Genomic DNA, 6769 nt, shown 5'->3' with positions numbered 1-6769 from the left:
AAATAGGATTTTTATCAGTGGTGGAAACCTGCCCCATCAAGTTGTGTAGCAGGTTACTCATATTTAACACGAATACAATTGAAATATAATATTCTGTTTTATATTGTAGCTCTTATTTATGTTCAGCTATCCCAAGAAAAGAGTAATATTTCTAGAAAACAAGATATATATTTTCTTTATGAACACAAGGAATAAGAAGAAAGCCCGTGTCTGATAAAATGACTGAGACATCATAGGAAGTAGCTTCTTGTTCCTCATTGTTGCTGCGGCATGATCCAGATGCAGGTGTTGTGCTCAGCTTTTATCTGTCTTTGCCCCAATATAGTGATTTTGCTGCTGGGCATCAAACGCTGTTTCAGGATGAAGAAGGAGTAAGATAGAATCTGAGAGAACCTAGGGGTTTTGAGAGGAAGTATTTCCTTTGCATTCGGGGCAGTCGTCCTCCCCACGCGAGTCTCCTCCACCTCACTGACCAGAGATCTCTCACGTGACCCTCTAAACAACCCTGTGAGAAGCCCAGGTGGGCATCCAGGAATATCATTAAAAAACGCCGTTTTGTCCAACATTGTATCACCATTTGTGACATAGTGACTATCACCCTCTTCACGGTAACAAGGTGTTACAAAAGGAACCTCAAATATGGATGATGCTTAACCCAGATTTAAAGGAATTATTATGTATCCAAATAGACTGCTTATTTTAAGGTAGGCACGTACAGATGTTCAACACTGCACGTAGGCTATTTAGGATACTATGGGAAAATCATTGACGATTAATGTTCCTTTAGTTTTCCAGATAATTTTAGCTGGTATAAGAATCAAATTAACATAGACAGAATACAGGAGGAAAAAAAATCACAAAGAAACTACATGCATGCCAAAATCAGATTATGAAATTGAGAACCATAGAAACGACCAATACAGATAGTTTTTATGCTTTGTAGAAAAAGAGACATTGCATCTGCGAAAATTTCACAGCAGAAAGGGAACATCTGTTCGGCCTTCATTAGTACGGCATTCTAAATGGAACTTGGGTAGTGGTAGCAAACTAGTGAACAGTAACAAGGCTTGTACTTGAAGATGGCTCAGCTCTAATTCCCAATCTGTGGTGTTAAGAATATCTCTTTCCCTCTCTGTGCAGCATAGGGGTCTATTACGTGGAAGATGGATTGCCTGCTTTCCGGGGACAGCTGGAGGGCAGAGTGTTCCTGCTCCATTGGCTGTTTATTAAATAGCTTTTCTTTCAAAATAATCAGTATGGCAAAAGGGCACATTTTGGGACAGCCTGTCATTGTCCCCTGCACAAAGTCACGAAGGGACCTGGCAAAACACCATATGGTAGAGAAATCAAAAGCCTAGAATCCTCTCCCTGCACAGCACCACTCAGATGCACCTTCTTAAGACTTTCCAGGTCTGGCCCCACTCTGGACTTTCCCTCAGTGAACAGATTGAAGGAGCTGAACATTTAGTTTGGCTTTTTATTTCCAGTGTCCACGGTAGGTGCTCACGTTTTACTCAACTCCCTAAGCAGGCACATGGGAACAGAGAAGAGTGTGTTTTCCTGCCTACATTTCAGTCTTTTTCAAAAAACTCAGTGCTCCTTGTGCAGACTCATTCAGCACCTTGGTTTCCACTTAAACACATCCAATTGTTGCTGAAAGTTAAAACCAGAAATATCCATACACATTGTGAAATTCTAACCCACAACTGATTTCACTCTTGGTGGATGTTGAACCAAAATATACCACCGACGAAAACATAGGAGAAGAACTGGTTTTACTTGCAACATAGGACACCAGGAATATTCCCCGACCTCTCTCCCCACACAACAAATTTGTGTGAGGATTGCCCTAAGCACACATGCATACTTGTCCAGGGATGTGGCAAAGGACATTTCATTTTTGAACATGTCAAAGGTCATCCTAAGTTGAGAGTCCAGGTCCTAGTTGATTGAAATCACTGGACCAGGGAGGATAGGCATCATGAGGTCTGGTGCTTAGTTCATTATTTGGGTGCTCAGATGGGTGTTCAGTACGCAGGAAATCCTCAAGAGAATGTGTGTCAAGTCGATCTCTACTCTGAAAACAGCAGTGCAATACCATATATCCTGGATTTATTGCATCTTATATGACTAGACCGTCTGCAGCCTCGTAGTGGCTGTTTCTACATTCTTTTCCCCCTGACATTTATTCATCTGATGATGTGACCAAGAGCTGCCTGTGACTTTGGAGTTATGAAATGGGGCCACTTAGGGTTCCTACCCTACACTGGAAAGAGATTTCCACATTTTCTTACTTTCCATCCCTTTGCGACAGTATTTAATATGGATAGGTGAACATTGGTGTAGGTATAACACTTCACTCTGTACACATCCATGTAAACACATTAAACACAATTGATTAATTTTTAATGTATGCATGTACAATATGTACATGCATACATAACATAATGTATTAATAAATACATTTAATTAATCTAATATATTAACTTCACACAAACTGCAATGTGTTTCAAATCCACTCTATTACCATTGTTCAAAATCTAGAATACAAGACTTCAGAAAATACTTGTTGATAAATGTTGTGGGCATACAGACTTCCATAATTTTTAGGCCTGACGTCATTCTTTAAAAATGTGGATTTATATGGGAACCTAGGTGGCTCAGTTGGTTATGCATAGGACCCCTGCCTAGATCAGGATCTCAGGCTCCTGGGTTGGAGCCCCGCATCGAACTCTGCATTGGCAGCTTATAGCCTGGAGCTTCCTGTAGATTCTGTGTCTCCTCTCTCACTCTCCCTCTTCTTCACTCTCGATTTGTCTCTCTCTCAAACATAAATGTTAAGAAATATTTTTTAGTGTGTATTTATAATTGGATGGCATTTGGGGGGGGATTAGTTATGCTCTTTCTAGTCTCTCTGAACCTTACCATTTCAACCACATCAACTGACATTCTCTAACTATTGCTGTGTTTCACTGCACTGTCACCTCTTCACGATCAGACATTATTCCGATGCTGCGGTGGACTGCATGCCGCCCACCACGGAATGGCAGACGGGCCCACTCAGACTCAGCAGGCTTTGGGGACCCCAAGGTGCCCACCTGTGGAGCCACAGAATCCCACTCTACAGGCAAGCTAGACTGAGCTGTATATTCACATTCACATACACACCAGAAGTTATTATATTCTCTTTCACAAAACCTCCACAGATTAGACAAAAAACAATGACAAATGACAATAGGACAAGACCAAAAACAATGACAGTGACAACTGGACAAAATAGGTACAGAAGTGGACACAAGACACTTTTGCAAGTTTACTGAAGGGCCCGACTTACGTCTGGGTATAGTCCCGGAGCGGGAAGTAAAATGCTAGTCCAGCTTTCCACTTAATTCCCCAGACAAAAGCACATGTGCATTCAAAATTTAGATGATAAATTACATCTTTAATCTGGAAGGTGGGAAGAGGAAGGGGGAGGGGAAGTCAAAAGAGGCAAGTAAACAGCAGGAGGCATTAAAGGAAAATCCGATTTAAAATCTTAGAGCAGATCCAGGTTTCTTCCAACAAACTGGAAATATGAAGTCCACATCAAGCCAGGTAAGACTAGAAACTTCTCCCAGGGTGGTTTCCATTCTACTTGTTTAAGTTCAGTTTCTCTATCCTGGATGGGGATTCAATCTTCCTTGGTAGGTGCTGTTGTTAGTAGGGCTTTAGCTAATTCCGTCTCCTTTTCCTGCTTCCCTAATGGCAACCCAAAGGCCGGTCCCTTTTGGAAACAGCAAGGGGGGAAGCGGCCCAGTTAAAGGGAAAGACCCGGAGGCCAGAGGAAAAATTCCAGATGTTTGAATGGGGGATGCCAAGTTGTTAGAGGTCAGATTTGAGGCCTTCATTGTGGACAAATTACGGATAGCCCTGGATTCCAATATAGTCTCATTTAGGGGGCTGTGGGCTTAAAACTAGCACCATAGCCCTCTCCGCTGGGATTTAAAGCTTCTTTTATAGGAGTCCACAAGGAAATGGCATCAACAGACACCTTTTGGGGCTCCCTAGAGTCATAACATTGCTTGATCTCAATTTCCTTGGTTGCCACTTGCCTCTTAGCTAGAGCCTCATATTCCACCCTCCATAATAAGTAATTTCCTCCTGACAAGCAGGCCTTGGCCACCTGTGTCCAGCCATAAGGGGTCATCCAACATCATAGTCAGGGCAACTAGCAATGTGAAACTGTAAGGAACCAGAGGCCCATAATCACTGCAAACACATTTTTGCTCCTTTAAAATCTTGTAAGGAAGTGGCTCCCAAGAGATTTCATCATCATAGTCTCCTTTAACAACTACCAGAAAACCCTGAACAAAATCCATATTACCATCTCTTTTGGCCTTTTTAATGGCAGCCTGTCATCTATTTGAGTTGGATAACGAAGGAGGAGGAGGTGGTCTGGAGGACAGCTCCTGGAATTTAGCTATTTGTTTAAGTGAAGTTTCTTTAGCCTGTATAGGAAAAGCCCAATTTCTTGCTAAAGTCATCAGTTGTTTCAGAATTGCTCTTACATTTTCGAGGGGGCTCTTTATCTTGTCCCTTTTTTTTCTATGTTGTTAGGAATATTATTTTGGGGAGGGACAGGAAAAGTTAAATATTCCTCGGCTTTAGCCAATTTACCTATCTCTAACTGGGTCTCCAAAGCTTCCCATATGAGAGCACGTAGTGAAGGAGCATCAACGGGAACTTTTTGTGGTCCCTTAAGCTTAAAATATTGCTTGATCTCATCTCCTACCTTGTTCCAAGTTTCTACATTAATAGGTCCTTCCTCTGGGAGCATGGACATCTCTTTTGTACAAAATGTAAAAAACGTGCAACTTGCTAGGACGATAGATTGACCCCCCTCTTGGAAAGCAAAATATAAATAACATATATAAAAAGTCTTCTTTCTTTAGACTCTTTATCTCTACTCAGGATTTACACTCTTAATAACATCTATAAAGAGCCCTCTTTCTTTAGACTCTTTATGGCCCAAAGCTTCTCAACTTCTGACCTATCCACCACTCTAACCCTGCCTATCTCTACAGGGGGGTCTGCAGCACCCTATGGTGGAGTCCTAACTGTCCTGAAACCTCAAAGGAGAAAGGGATGGGACTTGCCTTCAGGTCCCTGTTCAGGTGCCTCTTGCCGGGGTCCAGCTCCAGCAGGTCCAGCACTCACTGAAAGATGGACGGTGTTGGCGCAAAAGAGTGAGAGAGCCTCGGCTTCTTTCAGCTCACCAGGCAGGCATCTCTGCACTGACCTGAAAGTCAGCTTTATTTATTGAAAAAATGTATGGGGTACAAAACAGAAGCGGCAAGTGCCTTGGACAATAATTTGTGATAACACATTCTTTGATATGTACCAATTTCCCAGAACATAGATTGGTGGAAGACTCATGCATAACCTTTATCAATAAGTGACTAGATGCTTATCACATGGGAAAGGAAGAATCTTTAGTATTCAAATACAAGGCAATTTTTTTTTTTTTTGTAGTATAGCAAAGACAAGCCTTAGTTCCTTTGTGAGCAGGGATAAATAGCCCGTTTTCTCCAGGGGAAGAAAAACAGGTTTTCTCTGGAAATGTAACTTTTGCTCCTATAATCACAAAAGAAGAAATTCCTGTAACAAGTTTTCTCACAAGGTACAATTCACTTTTTTTTTTTTTTTTTTTATTTTAGCATAGGAAGGCAAATCACTCCAGATATCAGTCAGGCCCCTTGGGGGTCTGTGCTCTAGCAGAAATTGAGCGGGGGTTGACTGGGTGTAGAGGCTGATCACCATGTGATAATGAGCGGTCTTGCAAACCTGCCTTACTTCAGACATGGCTCCCAACACAATGTGAAGCAAGGGGTGAGCAGTCCACGAAACTTTTCTCACATTTCTTAAATTTGGAAGATTTGCTGCACTATGAATTCTGTGATAATGAGTAAAGGTTGAAGAGTGATTAAAGACCTTACTGCATTCTTGACGTTAGGAAGGTTTCCATCAGGATGAATTCTGTTATGTCAAGGAAGATGTAAATGCCACTTAATTGTCTGGCCATATTCTATCCATTTGTAGAGTTTCAATCCAGTATGAATTCTGTGATGTTGAATACGGTGTGAATGTTGGATAAAGGCCTTGCCACATTCTTCTCTTTGGTGAGGTTTCTCTCAAGAATGGATTCATTGGTATTTGAAAAGGCCTGAGTGGTGAGTAAAGGACTTTGTTTCATTGGTAATTTTTTCTCCAGTATGGATTCTGTGATGTTTATTAAGGTTTGAGTGTTTGGTAAAACCCTTGCCACATTCTTGACATTGGTAAGGTTTCTCTCCAGTATGGATTCTGTGATGTTGAGTAAGGTCTGAGGCATGGGTAAAGGCCTTGCCACATTGTTGACATTGGTAAGGTTTCTCTCCAGTATGGGTTCTGTGATGTTGAGTAAGGGATGAATACTGGGAAAAGGCCTTGCCACATTGTTGACATTGGTAAGGTTTCTCTCCAGTATGGATTCTGTGATGTTGAGTAAGGTTTGAGTGTTGGGTAAAGGCCTTGCCACATTGTTGACATTGGTAAGGTTTCTCTCCAGTATGGATTCTGTGATGTTTGGTAAGGTGTGAGGATTTGGTAAAGGCCTTGCCACATTCTTGACATTGGTAAGGTTTCTCTCTAGTATGGATTCTGTGATGTTGAGTAAGGTCTGAGGCATGGGTAAAGGCCTTGCCACATTCTTGACATTGGTAAGGTTTCTCTCCAGTATGGATTCTGTGAT

The 6769-nt window shown here is 41.7% G+C and overlaps 2 protein-coding genes and 1 pseudogene across 2 annotated transcripts in view; all 3 read right to left on the bottom strand.

Moving 5' to 3' along the window:
• The window catches only part of LOC115281187 (zinc finger protein 345-like), a 486358-nt gene that overhangs the window by 156372 nt on the left and 323217 nt on the right, over positions 1-6769 (bottom strand).
• The window catches only part of LOC115280893 (zinc finger protein 493-like), a 125304-nt gene that overhangs the window by 113259 nt on the left and 5276 nt on the right, over positions 1-6769 (bottom strand). The gene's annotated exons all lie outside the window — the stretch shown is intronic.
• Positions 6183-6769, bottom strand: part of LOC115280892 — a 39674-nt pseudogene continuing 39087 nt past the window's right edge.

The sequence above is a fragment of the Suricata suricatta genome, chromosome 16 (assembly GCF_006229205.1).
Source record: "Suricata suricatta isolate VVHF042 chromosome 16, meerkat_22Aug2017_6uvM2_HiC, whole genome shotgun sequence".
Taxonomy (NCBI): domain Eukaryota; kingdom Metazoa; phylum Chordata; class Mammalia; order Carnivora; family Herpestidae; genus Suricata; species Suricata suricatta.
The sequence above is the reverse complement of the archived record's forward strand: the minus strand, read 5'-3'. Positions and strand labels throughout refer to the sequence as shown.